This window comes from Phyllostomus discolor, chromosome 1 (genome assembly GCF_004126475.2).
Source record: "Phyllostomus discolor isolate MPI-MPIP mPhyDis1 chromosome 1, mPhyDis1.pri.v3, whole genome shotgun sequence".
Lineage (NCBI taxonomy): Eukaryota > Metazoa > Chordata > Mammalia > Chiroptera > Phyllostomidae > Phyllostomus > Phyllostomus discolor.
The window spans coordinates 9,139,976-9,154,424 of record NC_040903.2 but is presented as its reverse complement, the minus strand read 5'-3'; the positions used below and the strand labels follow the sequence as shown (position 1 = coordinate 9,154,424).

The window sequence follows — 14,449 nt, the reverse complement described above, 5'->3', positions numbered from 1 at the left end:
AATTAGGTTTACTTAAAATGAAGCATTATCAGTCCTATAAAATAGGAGTATTTTAGTGTTATAATCTTATAAGAGTAGTTTACAAACTTAGTAAAAGATAAAAGGAAATAATATGGACACATCCTGGTCATAATATGTTTCCTGAATTTGTGCCTGTATATTCAGGTAGAAGTAAAATCTAATACACCTGAATTGTATATTTCTAGTTTCCAGCAGTAACCAAGAAACACTGAAATACAGTGAAGCCCTGGCTGGCATAGCTCAGTGGATAGAGCGAGGGCTGCGAACCAAAGTGTCGCAGGTTCGATTCCCAGCCAGGGTACATGCCTGGGTTGCAGGCCATAACCCCCAGCAACCGCACATTGATGTTGCTCTCTCTCTATCTCCCTCCCTCCCTTCCCTCTCTAAAAATAAATAAATAAAATCTTTAAAGAAAAGAAAAGAAATACAGTGAAATAATTATCCCAGTATCAAATCAACTGTGTTTAAGTCTTGAAGAGGGTAACCATTTATATTATACGTGCACTTTCTCCTCAGTAATTCTGTATGATTAAGTGGTTTCCATTTGTTGCATAAGTGTAAAGTAGAGAAAAAAGTGGATAATTATTCTTTTAATTTTTCTCTTTTAACTCTATTCTGACATTTGATCTAATTCCTTAAAACTGACTCTTGAACCAACTTTGGCACTATTGACAATTTTGGGCTCAACAGTTCTTTGTTGTGTGGAGTTATCCTGTACCTCATAGGGTGTTTTAGCAGCACCTACGATACCTGCTGGTAACTGTAACTCCATTTACGTGCTCCTGTTCGGAGATAACAGAGACTTCAAAAGCTGAGGCACCGTAGTCCTTTCATCAGAGTGGAAAATATGTTTGACATGTGCAAACAGAAAGCACAAAATAGTAAGAAAACCACTTAAAAAAAAGAGGCAGTCGTTACACTAAAATTAAAGTATCTTAGATTTTAAGAAATAGAAAATGCAGTGAACTACGGAAGACACAAATACTGGTGGTTCTTCTTTGAACAAGGTAGGATGTATATAAATAAATAATTGTGAGTTTTACAGTGATACTTAATGTGAAGAAATATAATTATCAGTAACAGGCCATTTTAACTTACAAATTGGGCTGTGCTTTAAAAGTTGTTTTGAGAGTGGATGTCTTTGGTATCAAAGTGAAATTTTTCCCTCAGAAATTTTTTCAGCAATATTTCAGTGCCTAACATGGGCCAGCACTGGGTCTAACATAGCAAGCAAGATGACATGGTTCCTTCCTTCTTGGAGCTTAACATGTTGTGGCAGTTATTAAATAGAAATATCAAATAAAAATTTATGTGATTTTCCCCCCACACTTCCTTCTCTCAGTTGAGTTGAGGGCAGAATTCTTGTCTGTTCTTACTCACCAGTGTATCGCAGCTTCTAGGATACCTGATTGACATACACATATTTGTTAAATGAATAATTGATTAGTTGGGAAGATACATTTAAAAAAATTACATGTGATTAAATAGAATTGTGGTTTAAGTGCTCCAAAGGGAATAATGAAAGGTATTATATAATATAAAGCATGTGACAATAGATCTAACCTAGTCTAAATCTAGATTATATTAGATTAACCTTTTTACATTGAAGTAGTGATTCTTTCCCCCACCCCAGCTTTATTGGTACATACTTGACAAAATTATATTTGTGTGTGTGTGTGTAGTGTACAATGTGATGATTTGACATACCTATATATTGTGCAGTGATTACCACAGTCAGGTTAACACATCTGTCACCTCACATAGTTATGTGTGTGTGTGTGACGAGAAAGCTTAAAATCTCCTAGCACGTTTCAAGCAGACAATACATCATTACTAACTATACTCACCATGCTGTACATTAGATCCCCAGAGTTTAGTTATTTTACAGTGAAGGGCTTGTATTCTCTGACTAACATCTCCCCATCTTCTCCACCTGTGGGGGAGCTCCACCTGCAGAGCCCCCGTCTGCCACAGATGAGAATAAGTCTACCAAGACAAGACTGCTTGGGGAGGAAAGGTGGCTGATCTCTCACAGGAAAAGGACCAGGAGCCTTTTCCTCAATGGGCTTTTATTGGGTTCGTTCAAACAGGAATTCAGGTAAAACTCATTACTCATTGCTGGGAAGTAAGGATCAAATAACAAGGAACTCTGAGAGCCTATTTTGAGTCAGGGTCAGATAGCTAAAGAGCTGTAAAAATCTTTAAGGAACAAACTTACTTCTTGTTTGGACCCTTATCATTTAATAGAGAGCATTCTAAACAAAGCAGGTTTCACAGGATTTTACATATTCTTTCTTAGGCCTGATCACCTGGGCAACCCGCCCTTTCCAGCACAGAGCTGCACCACCCTGTCATTGTTTCAGGCTTAGGTGGAGCAAGGGAAGAAAGGCAGCCAAGAGATTAGGGGATTTTCTCACAGACAGTGAGGACTCAGGCAATGTCAAAGCTGAGGGGCGAGGGTCCATCACCCCTTTTTGCTGCAGCCCCCAAAGTCCTTCCTTGGGGGCCTCCCATGTGATCGTGCCTGTCTTAGGTTGTTACCCCCTTGGGGAATCTTACCCATCATTGGCTAACCAACCAAGCATTGGGGGCCAGTTATGGATGAAGCAGCAGAAGCAGCGCTCCTGCCAGGGAGATAAGCTTGTCTCCTTGGTGGTTTACGGTTCCAAGGTCATTCCCTCAGCCTTAGCCTTGGTGGGTGTTACAGCTTCTGATACCAGGCAGGGCAGTTCCCAACATCCACCCTTTCGCCCCTGTTAGCTACCATTCCACTCTTTGTTTCTGTGAGTTTGATTTTCTTTTCAAGTTCTAAATATAATTGAGATCATGTGGTATTTCTCTTTATCTGTCTGGCTAATTTTACTTAGTGTAATGTCCTCTAGATTCATCCATGTTTGTTGCAAATAGCATGGCAGAGTAGTATTCCATTTTCTCTGTATACCACATTTTTATATCCATTTATCTGTTGATGGAGACTTAGGTAATTTCTTTGCCTTGGCTATTGTAAATAATGCTGAAGTGGACATGGGTTGTGGATACCTTTTTGAGATAGTGGTTTTGTTCCACTACAAGGGGAATTGCTGGGTTTTGTTCTACAAAACCTTGTAGGTTTTGTTCCTACAAGGGGAATTGCTGGATCATCATGTGTAGTTTATTTTTTAATTATATTTATTGATTATGCTATTACAGTTATCCTGATTATTCCTCCTTTCCCCCTCTACCCAGTATCCCTGACTCCCTCAGGCAATGCCACCACCACTGTTCATGTCCATGAGTCATGCATATAAGGTCTTTGGCTACTCCATTTCCTACACTGTACTTTACATCCCCATGGCTATTCTGTAACTACCCATTTGAACTTTTAAATCCCTTCACCTCTTCACCCATTCTCCCACATCCCCCTCCCATCTGGCAACCATCAAAATGCTCTCTGTACCCATGATTCTGTCTCAGTTCTTGTTTGCTTAATTTTTTTTTTTTTAGATTCAATTGTTGATAGATTGGTGGGGGGGTGTTCATAGTTTTGTTCACAGAAGATGAAAGTTATTGTTCATAGTTTTAATCTTTTTATTAAAAAAGTCCCTTTAACATTTCATATAATAATGGTTTGCTGATGATGAACTCCTTTAGTTTTTTCTTGTCTGGGAAGCTCTTTACCTTTTCTTTAATTCTAAAGTATAGCTTTGCTTGGTAGAACAGTCTAGGCTGCAAGTTCCTGCTTTTCATGACTTTGAATGCTTCTTGCCAATCCCTTCTAGCTTGCAGTTTCTTTTGAAAAATCAGCTGACATTCTTACAGGAACTCCCCGTAGGTAACTAACTTCTTTTCTCTTGCTGCTTTTAAGATTCTCTCTTTATCTTTAACCTTTGGCATTTTAATCATGATGTGTCTTGGTGTGGTCATCTTTGGGTCTATCTTATTTGGGACTTCCTGTGCTTCCTGGAGTTGTATGTCTATTTCCTTCAGCAAATTAGGGAAATTTTCTTTCATTATTCTTTCAAATAGATTTCCAATTTCTTGCTCTTTCTTTTCTCCTTCTGGCACCCCTATGATGCAAATGTTGGCCCTCTTGAAGTTGTCCCAGAGGCTGCTTAGACTATCCTCATTTTTTTTTGGATTCTTCTTTCTTCTTGTTGTTCTAATTTTTTTTTTCTTCCTCATGTTCCAAGTCATTGATTTAATTTTTGGCTTCATCCACTCTACTGTTGTTTCCCTGTAAATTGTTCTTTATTTCAATTAGTGTACCCTTCGTTTCTGACTGGATCATTTTTTTATGCTGTTGAGGTTCTCACTAAGTTCCTTGAGCATCCTTATAACCAGTGATTTGAACTCTGCATCTGATAGATTGCTTATTTCCATTTTGTTTAGTTCTCTTTCTGGAGTTTTAATCTGTTCCTTTATTCAGGCCATGTTTTTTTGTCTCCTTGTTTTGGCAGTCTCCTTCCATTTGTTTCTATGTTTTAGGTAGAGCTCCTTTGACTGCATGTCTTGGTGGTGTGGCCTAGTGTAGTAGGTGTCCTGTAGGGTCCAGTGGCACAGACTCCCCTATCAGGAAGCTGGGTATTCGAGGTGCGGCCCTTCATGTGGGCTATTACACCCTCCCACTACAAGGTAGTTGAGCCTTGGTTGCTGTTGGCAGCTCAGTGAGGGGGATTTATCCAGGCCAGTCAGCTGCAAGGATGAACTGTGACCACTTACCACTAACCTCCTCCCTCCGTGGAGGATTAGCTGTGAAGGGGTAGGGTTGTGGTGGTCCGATGTGGTCTGTAGCTATACACTGGGTACACTGGCCCTGAGGTTTCTTAGGTGGTATGGGCCAAGGTGAGCCCACACCTTTGTTCTGCCCAGGGCCACCCAACCTGAGCTATAAAGGAATCTGAGATGGCTGCTACTTGTGCTGGGGTTTGAGGTTCCCAGGCAAAGCCAAGCTGTGAATCTAGGCTGGCTGCTGCTGGTGCCAGGCCTGGGGCTTGCTGAGGCCAGCTGTTGCTTGTTTGATAGGATTGAGGAAGTTGTGAAGCTTGAATCAAGACCAGCCATTCATATGGAAAAGCAACTTGGGTGGGTCCATAATTTGGGTGGGATAGAGTCTTTGGGGATCTCCAAAGTGGGTCAAACTGTTTTTGCCAGGTTGATGGAATCGTAGATATGGCACCAGTTTGCTGGGTCTGTTGCGAGAGGGTTTAGAAAAGGGGCAGTGGCCTCTGCTCGCATTGATAACATAGACATCATTTTCTCCCTGAAAGGCACTGGTGCCTTTCAAGCTCCTACCCCGGTGCTGGAGCTCAGAGGGAGTGAGTGTGAGTAGGTGAGTCTGTGAGTTCCTATAGAGGAGCTGCCTGGCGCTCCAGCAGTTTCTTCCAACTCCATCCCTACTGGTTTTTGCTGCCAGAAGTTATGGGGACTTATTTCCTGGCACTGGAACCATGGGCTTGGGGGGCCTGGTGTGGGGTGGCACTCCTCGCTCCCAAGATATACCCTCCTGATTTTCTTCCACCACGTGTGGGTGAAGGACTAGTCTGTTCCACCTCTATGCCCCTCCTAAAGATGTGGTTTCTTTAATTCTAGTTGTCAGACTTTTGTTCATCTTGATTTCTGATAGTTTTAAGGGATGGTGGTTCTGTGGTTTAGTTGTCATTTTGATGTGGTTGTGCAAGTAGGCGAGCCATGTCTGCGTATGCCACTATCTTAACCAGAGGTCTGTGGTTTATTTTTAATTTTTCGAGGAATCTTTACAGTTTTTCTTAGTGGCTGCTCCAATTTACATTCTCACCTACAATGCACAAGGGTTCTTATTTTCTCCACATCCTCACCAACACTTTTTGATGACAGCTAATCTAATTGGTGTGGTAGTATCTCCTTGCAGTTTTGATTTGATGTCCCTGATTATTTTTTTATCTTTATTGTATTTTTTAACTACCTTTTAGTCCCTTTATACCCCCTTCCCCCAGGAATCACCACACTGTTTTCCATGTCCGTGAGTCCTTTTTCCTTTTTGCTCAATCCTTCCACTCCTTAATATCCCCCGCCTCCACTAGCTGTCATCCTGCTCTCCATTTGAGTCTGATTAATGACGTTGAACACCTTTTTCATGAACCTGTCGGCCATTTGTATGTCGTCTTTGGTGACGTGTCTATTCGGTTGCTCTGCCCATTTTTTAAATCAGATTGTTTGCTTTTGGCTATTGAGTAATATGAATTCTTTATGTATTTTAGGTACTAACCCCTCTCCTCATCAGGTACATGGTCGCAAATATTTTCTGTAGGTTGCCAGTTCATTTTGTTGATGATTTCCTTTGCTGTGCAGAAGCTTTTTAGTTTGATATAGCCCCACGTGTTTATATTTACTTTTGTTGCCTGTGCTTTGGATATATATTTTTTAAAAAAATCATTGCCAACACCAGTGTGAAGAAGCTTTTTCCCTGTGCTTTTTCCTAGGAGTTTTAAACTTGCAATTATTCTTAAAACCATGATTTTAAAATGAATAGGACTTACCCAAATGTGTTTGGGTTGGGAGTAGGGGTTGGAATGTATATAGTAGGCTGAAGGAACAGCTCTGTGTGGATGCCTGGGGCCAGACACATTGTGGCATGTCCTAGGGTTTGAGTGTTGGCGGGAGCGGGGGCTAGGGAATAACAACATAGTATGGGATGACAGGCTGACTTTTCTTCTGCGTATAATGAAACATTGACTATTTGTAGTGGAAAAATACCATTATAACATCAATTAAAATATAAAAAACTTTTAAATGGTAATTTTAAAATATTTTGATTCTAATACTTGTTGAAGAAATGAGTATTAGAATCAATTAAATAGGAAATGAGACTTCATCTTCCATCTGTGTACTGATGATCTCTGGAGTCTATGTTTTTATGTCTGGTGCTTTTGTTTAATTTATGCTCATGTATCTAAGTTAGCACATCCAAAAGTGTTATTCCTCCTATATCTACCAATTATATAATACAAAATAAACAAAAAAAACCTTTATGGATTTCCTGTCTCAGTGAATATTTTCTAACCTACCTTCTCAAGCCAGAAATCTTGACTCTTTTCACTCCCACCTAAAAATAATGAAACTCTGGCATCATTTAATTGTTATTTCATTTAATTGCATTAAGTGACTGAAAGTTATCCCTTTCTTCTAGGTAAACTGCTGCCCAAATACGTGGAGTTGTTGTTGTTTTTCTCTGCTGTGTTTCTGGAAGTTTTCTAACCATTCTGTGTTTATTTTTTCATTTTAGTCTGTTTGCACTTGTTGCTTGAATAATCTTTTCTGAATGCAGAGCTAGTCTGTCTCTTGACTACTTAAAGGTTTACCATCCATCCCTCATTCTGGCTTTTGGATTAAAAATCACCTACTTGGCAAAGCATGCCAGGCCCCTCAAGATCTGTGTTGTGCGTATCTCTTCAGCCTTTTATACTGCGCTTTCTTCACATCCTGTTTATTTTTGCCACATTTTTTCAGTTTCTAGACATGGCTGTTGAAATTTAAATTAATAAACTAAATAAAATTTAAAAATAAGTTCTTCAGCTCCTATATAGGGTAGGGCAAATACAGGTTTATAGTTTTGAAACACACAGTTTATTCTTTTATTATTTATTTATTATTGTATTATTTTCCAAACTAACGACTGTAAACCTACATTTGCCCCACTCTGTATTTGACAGCACAGATTCAGATCATTTCTGCGTTATACAATGTATAACCAATATTATATTGCTTAGTGCTGTTCTTTAGTGAGCTCTCTTTTCTCTACGCCTTTGTGCATAATGCTTTCTTTTTCTAAATGTTCAGTGTACTCTTTCTTGTTTTGCCTAGCTAACTCTTATTCTTTCATTAAGACTCAGTTTGGACGTCACTGTTTCTAGAAAACCTTTCCTGACACCATCTTTTCCTGTCGCTTTCAAATCTAAAGTCTGAACTCTTGCCTTTTGCCTAAATGTCTCTTGAATTTAAATACAGGAATCAGTGTTTAATAGCAAGATTCTAGCAGATACAGAATATTGGAATTTTTGTATTAATTATAATTTTAGTCAGTATAGTTTTATATTAAGTATGGTACATGGATTTTCCACCACGGAAGCAAAGATACATTTAAATGGATTTATCATTTAAATATTGACTGAAGAAGCACTTCATTAAGCAATTGTGACCCTAGGAAAAGACAGTCAGTTAGTTATGTAGATCAGAGTTAGCAGATTTGCTACTTGAATAATTGCATACATTTAATCAGATTTTAAAATGTAGACTTGAATCTAGCAACCCAAGTATCCATATGAAGGTAAATTTACAAGTAGAAAAGCATTACATCATTACCAAAATTTAGTGTTTAATTGGTAGCCATCAGTTCATCTTTAGTAATTAGCATTATGGTAAGCAGAGTGGGGAATGTGGAAAGCATCAATATGGATACCCACCCTTGAGTTTATAGTATGGTTACTTACCGTCAACAAGCTTTACCCCTGCTCTACTTTAATTACCCACTACTCCCTGTATATCCCCATTACTTGGTGCGCTTCACTTGTGTAATCATGAATTCAGATACACTTCTGTTTGACCAGGATAAGGAGAGATTGGACTGAGCATAAAAGTTTAGTCCTTCAGAAGTTGTATTAATGGGCCAAAGAGATTATAAAGGAAAATAAGGCTTTTGTTGTTGTATTGAAGACTTCAAATTTTTGCCTAGGGCTGGTGGCTGGTCTTTTGTCCTATGAAAGAGGTACAAGACATGATCTTCTTGCATATTGTAATAGATTTAGTGACTGCATTTTTCAAACCAAAATCTGGATATATCTTCTAAAAGAGATGGGTTTTTCATTTTGGTTTTTGTTTTGGTTTGGGGTTTGTTAATCTATACAACAAAATGAGACTATCATGGGATAGGCTTAGATGCCAAATATTGGAATAGCACCTTACGGCTTATGAAAGCAATAGATTCCTCAATATACTTCTGATTTCAAATAGTCAAATTTGTAAGGTATAACTACCAAAAACCCGCTTTTCACTTGAGTTTAGCCACACTTGGAGTTTTCTTATACTTAGGGGTTGTTCCAGGTAGTTTACTCAGAATTGCACAAGGATGCCATTTGAGTTGATGAGAATATATTCTGTGTCTTGACTATATCCTTGGTTAATGAAAGTGTGCATTTATGAAAAATTATTGAACTTTATTCTTAAAATGGGTACATAGTATTATACAAAAATTCTATCTCTATAAAGTTGACTTTAAAAAAATTTGAGAATGTATTTATAAGTTGATTTTACAATAAAGGGAATTTGTGAAGAGATATATGTATAAATGAACCAAAATGCAGTCAAGGGATGTAAAATACAGAAGAGAGAGCAGCATGAAGTATACAGTGAGAATGAATTACATACTGAGAGAATTATACTTTTGGTCAGTCTTAGGGAAGGTGTTACCAGCAACTGATGCTCAGCAAAGGAGTTGCTTTAGGTAGAAGGAGAGTATTCCTAGATGGATGCTCTGAGATATAAATAAGGAAGAGCAAAAACAGTGATAAATATGTGTGCAAATGTAAAAGAACATAATATTTAGTGAATAACAATAACACAAATAGGAAGGAGATCTAAGTCCTAGAAGGATGGGTAAAGATTTAGCTAGCTTTAAACCCATATCCTAATTTCTGGGTTAATCTCAAGAAGAACACAAATAAAGGAAATAATTTTTCATACTAATAGAGGAGAAACAAAATTGAAGGGTAAATAAAATCAATTCCAAAATTTGTAAGGAACTGAGAAATAGAACTATAGATGGAACCTTGATACAAATAAAACAAAAGTAGATAAGGAATGTAAACAAAGATGTTGACAGTTTATAAATTTAAATTACTAAATTCTGACAAAATGTCAGGATATTTTTAAAAAGAAATACCGTGTTATTTAATAGTATAGGAAGGTAAAGAAATAATTGAAAAAGACTTCAGGGAAGCAATAAAAAATGTTTTATGGCTATATGATATTTGACCGTGTAGTGTAATGCAAAAATCGTTGCTAGAAATAAAAAGGGTCACTTTATAATTATATGGAGTTCTAGTTACTAGGAACATATATAACAATTATAAAATAGTTATAAATACTTATATATTCTAACTCATAAAGCCAAAAATCAAAGAAATGACAAAGTACAATTTTATGGAAGATTTTACTTACATTCTCAACAATTGATAGAACAGACAAAGACACAAGAGTGATTTAAAGAGCACAATTAACTTGCTAACATAATGAACAAATTAGAATGCTCCATCCAGCCATTTTAGAGTGCATTTTCTTTTCAAGCACCTGTAGGGAATTTTCAAATATTGTCTATGTCCATTAGTAGATGAGTGGATAAAAAACTGTAGTATAGTTATACAGTGGAATGCTATGTGGCCATGAAAAAGAAACTCTTGCCTTTTGCAACAGCATGATGGACCTGGAGATTATTGTGTTAAGTGAAATAAGTCAGTCAGAAAGACAAACACTATATGATCTCACTTATATGTGGAATCTAATGAACAAAGTAAACTGACAAACATGATAGAAAGCAAGGCATACAAACATGGAACAGTCTGAGAGCTGTGGGGCTGGGGAGAAGACTAGATGAAGGAGGATGAAGGGATTAGCCCAAGAACATATATATATAACCCATAGACGCAGACAGCAGCGTGGCGATGGTCAGAGGGAAGGGGGAGTAGGGACTGGGTGAAGGAGGTGAACAAAGGGGAAGAAAATGGGAACATCTGTAATAGTGTCAATAATAAAAACAAAGTTAAAAACATTGTCTGTGTTAGCCATAGCTGGTGTGGCTCAGTAGATTGAGTGCTGACCTGGGAATCAAAGTGTCGCTGATTCAATTCCCAGTCTAGGGCACATGCTTGGGTTGCGGACCAGGTTCCCGGTAGGGGGCATGCGAGAAGCAACCACACATTGATGTTTCTCTCCTTCCCTTGCCTTCTCTAACATAAATAAATAAAATCCTTTTAAGAAATAAAATTATTTACACTTGATCTTAGCCAAAAGGCCAAGAAGCAGTAAAAAAATAAAATTCTTTTAAAAAATTGTCTGTGCCCTGGCTGGCATAGCTCAGTGGATTGAGCGTGGGCTGCGAACCAAATGGCCATTGGTTCAATTCCCAGTCAGGGCACATGCCTGGGTTGCAGGCCATGTCCTCAGTGGGAGCTACATGAGAAGCAACCACACATTGATATTTCTTTCCCTTTCTTTTTCCCTCCCTTTCCTTCTCTCTAAAAATAAATAAATAAATTCTTTAAAAAAAATTGTTAACCATAAAAAAGTTTCAGAATATTTCAAAGCATTAAAATTATATTGGGTATTTTCTTTGACTACTATTTAATTAAATTAGAAATCTGTTAAAAGGGTAGATTATCTTTGTGTGTCTGGAAATTAAGAAATATGCTTCTAAAAAATCCATAAATGTAAAAAAGGTAATAATAGAAATTAGGAAATTTTTTGACTAAGTGATAAGAAGATACTACATATCAAAAGTTGTGAACTGCTGCCTAATTGAATACTTAGATGGAAATTGATAGCTTTAAATGCATTTATTACAAAGAGGGTCTGAAAGTTAATTAAATATCCATTTAAAGAAGGAAAAATAAGAGTAAAATACACTTAAAATAGAGAACACAAAGAAATAAAAGCAGGAGCAGAAATTAGTAGATAAGAAAACAAATGTAAGAGAGAAGATCAAGGAAACAAAAACAATTTAAAATAAATTTAAGGAACTTCTAATGAGGTTAATTGAGAAAAAAGAGAGAGAACATGACAAGTAAGGAATGAAAGGCAAAAGGACATGACTGCTGATGCTGTTGGCGTTAGGTAGGTAAAAAGCATATGATGAAATATTTTATGCAAATAAATTGGATAATATAGTTAAAATGGACAGGCTCCCAGAAAATGTAAAAAATAGAATATAAATAGAAAAAAGTAGAATACCTGAATAGACCCTGTGACAGTTAAAAATTTGAGCAGTAATAAACGCACTTCAGAAAGACTGTATTTCCGGTTGCTGTGCCTGGTATGTTCTACCAAATGTTCACGTTTCCTTTTTTTTTTTCCCAGGGAGTAGAAAAAGAAAGAACATTGAAACTCATTTTATGGGAGTTTCATAACATTGTTATCAAAATTTGACTAAGTATAAAGGAATTTAAAGTCTCATTGGTAAACATAGACACAGACATTTTAAGGGAATAGGATAGGAAACCCATCAAAAATACCTCATGATAATGTTGGGGTTTTCCAGGAGTGGAAGATTTGACTTAACATTTAGTGTAATTCACCATATTAAGAGACTTAAGAAAGAAATCTCTTAATAGTCATTTCAATAGATTCAAAATAAATTTGATAAAATTTAGCCCTGACTAAACTTTGGGTTGAGTGCTGACTTGCGAACCAAAAGGTTTGATCCTGGGTCAGATACTGTGCCTGGGCTGCCACCCACGTCCCCATTTGGAGGCGTGCGAGAGGCAACCAATCAATGTTTCTCTCATGCATTGGTGTTTCTGTCCCTCTCTTTCTCCCTCCCTTCCCATCTTTCTAAAAAATAAATAAAATCTTTAAGAAATTTTTGATAAAATTCAGCACCTATTCATGTTAAGAAAAACTGCATAGCAAGGTAGACATAGAAGAAACTTTCTTAACCTGATGTTATTTATTTTAAAAGAATATAGCAAACATTTAATGATGAAACTTTCAGTGCTTCCCCATTGAAACTGGGTATAAGTCAAGATGCCTTATGCTGTTACCACTAATTTTTAACATTACAGTGCAGGTCTTAGCCAAGGGAGAGAGGCAAGAACAGATAAAAAAGATAGCAATAGGGCCTGGGAAGGGAAAAAACAAAGCTACCATTACCTGTAGATGATATATTTGGGTATATTGAGAATCTCCAGTTGTAAGTTATTATAATTTGAAAGTTTAGCAATGTTGGTAGATACAAAGTTAGTATACAAACATCAATTGTGTTCCTGTAAACCTACAAAAAAAAAAACCCAACGAATTTTCAACTGTAGATATCATTTACAATAGCACTAACACTGTGCAGTATGAATAAGTTTTAATGGGCTATATGTAGGACCTTGGTCTTACCTAGTGAGGAATTGAGAAGCCCAGTAGAACAAAAGTATTAAGTCCTTGTTTGCTTTCTTTTAAGGCTTAAATGTAGGAAATGTTTATTTAAATTCAGTGAACTAATATAAGGAAAGGCTATATATTTTGTCCAATATAGAACAGAATGACACCCTAAAATAGTTGTTTGCCCACTATATTTTGAGTTCATTGATCACAGCAAAATATAATTAGATTATCTTAGTAATAAAGATTTTGAGCTTGGTCAGTCTGCGGCTTTCTACAACAAGCAAGTCTTTTTCATAGCATTCTTGTAAGCTCTCTCTGGTGCTAATTCATTCACTTTTCTACCTGAAATTTCCACTCACGGTACTAGTACTGAATCATTTTACAAAGGTTTTATTAAGGACATATTTACCAAGTACCATAAGTTCTTTATTTTGTCATATCTAAGACATCATAAGTTGTAAGATGCATCATTCCTATTAAGTGAAAAAATGTTGACCTTTTGACTGACACACCATTGATTTTAATATGCATCTTGATTACAGAGATATTAACATGTCTTTTTAAAGCATCTAATGATTCATGGAATATTTGTATCATAGTATTTCTGCTTTTTTACAATTTAGGAATATCACTGAGAAAATCTTTAGCTTTCATTTTTCAGATCTATCATGCTACCTTTAGTTTTTTTCCTCCCTAATTTAAGTATTCTTTAAGTAGTTCCTTTTCTCAGTTTCCCAGTTATTTTGCATTCTGGTCATTTTCCTCTGGATGCCTTGTAGTTTGTCCAAAAGCTGCTTAAAATACAGACTTTAAAAAGAAAATTTTAAAGTTAGTATATTCATAAAGTAGAACTCTATGTAAGTTTATGACCTAGGGTTTTATTAACTTGACAAGATTTTTAGTAATTTTTTCCTTAAAGTAGTCCATATTCATGAATAAGTTATGGTGTTGTAATTTTTATAAGTAGGTTAAAATTTTGTATGCAAAATTTTATAGCAAGAATTTCTCTTCGTTGCTACTCATTTGCTCATTTTTGTAATTGAGGTTAAAGATGCCACTTTTTTTAAGTTAACATTCTTTATGACAAATATAAACAGGATTATGATACACACCTTTTCTAATTTTTCTTCTCCTCTTTACAAAATTATTAAAAAAAGAAATCTATCCATAATATTTTAACCTGGGAACATTTCTAAATGACAAATATGTTTACCTTTTTTAATAGTAAATATTTACATTTGAATATTTTAATTCTTTATAACCATGTAATTTCTGACAGTTACTGTATTCTGTTTATTATGTTATATATTGCATAGTTCATCTTAATTCAACT

At 36.3% G+C, this 14,449-nt stretch overlaps 1 protein-coding gene across 19 annotated transcripts in view; it reads left to right on the top strand.

Moving 5' to 3' along the window:
* Positions 1-14,449, top strand: part of LCORL (ligand dependent nuclear receptor corepressor like) — a 127,571-nt gene that overhangs the window by 24,503 nt on the left and 88,619 nt on the right. The window contains exons 1-2 of one of the 19 annotated variants that reach the window (XM_036019084.1): positions 12,531-12,536; positions 12,807-12,811. The exons of the other annotated variants lie outside the window; for them this stretch is intronic. The gene's annotated coding sequence lies outside the window, so the exon portion shown is untranslated. Of the gene's footprint in view, positions 1-12,530; positions 12,537-12,806; positions 12,812-14,449 lie in introns of those variants that run through there. 19 annotated transcript variants of the gene reach the window in all.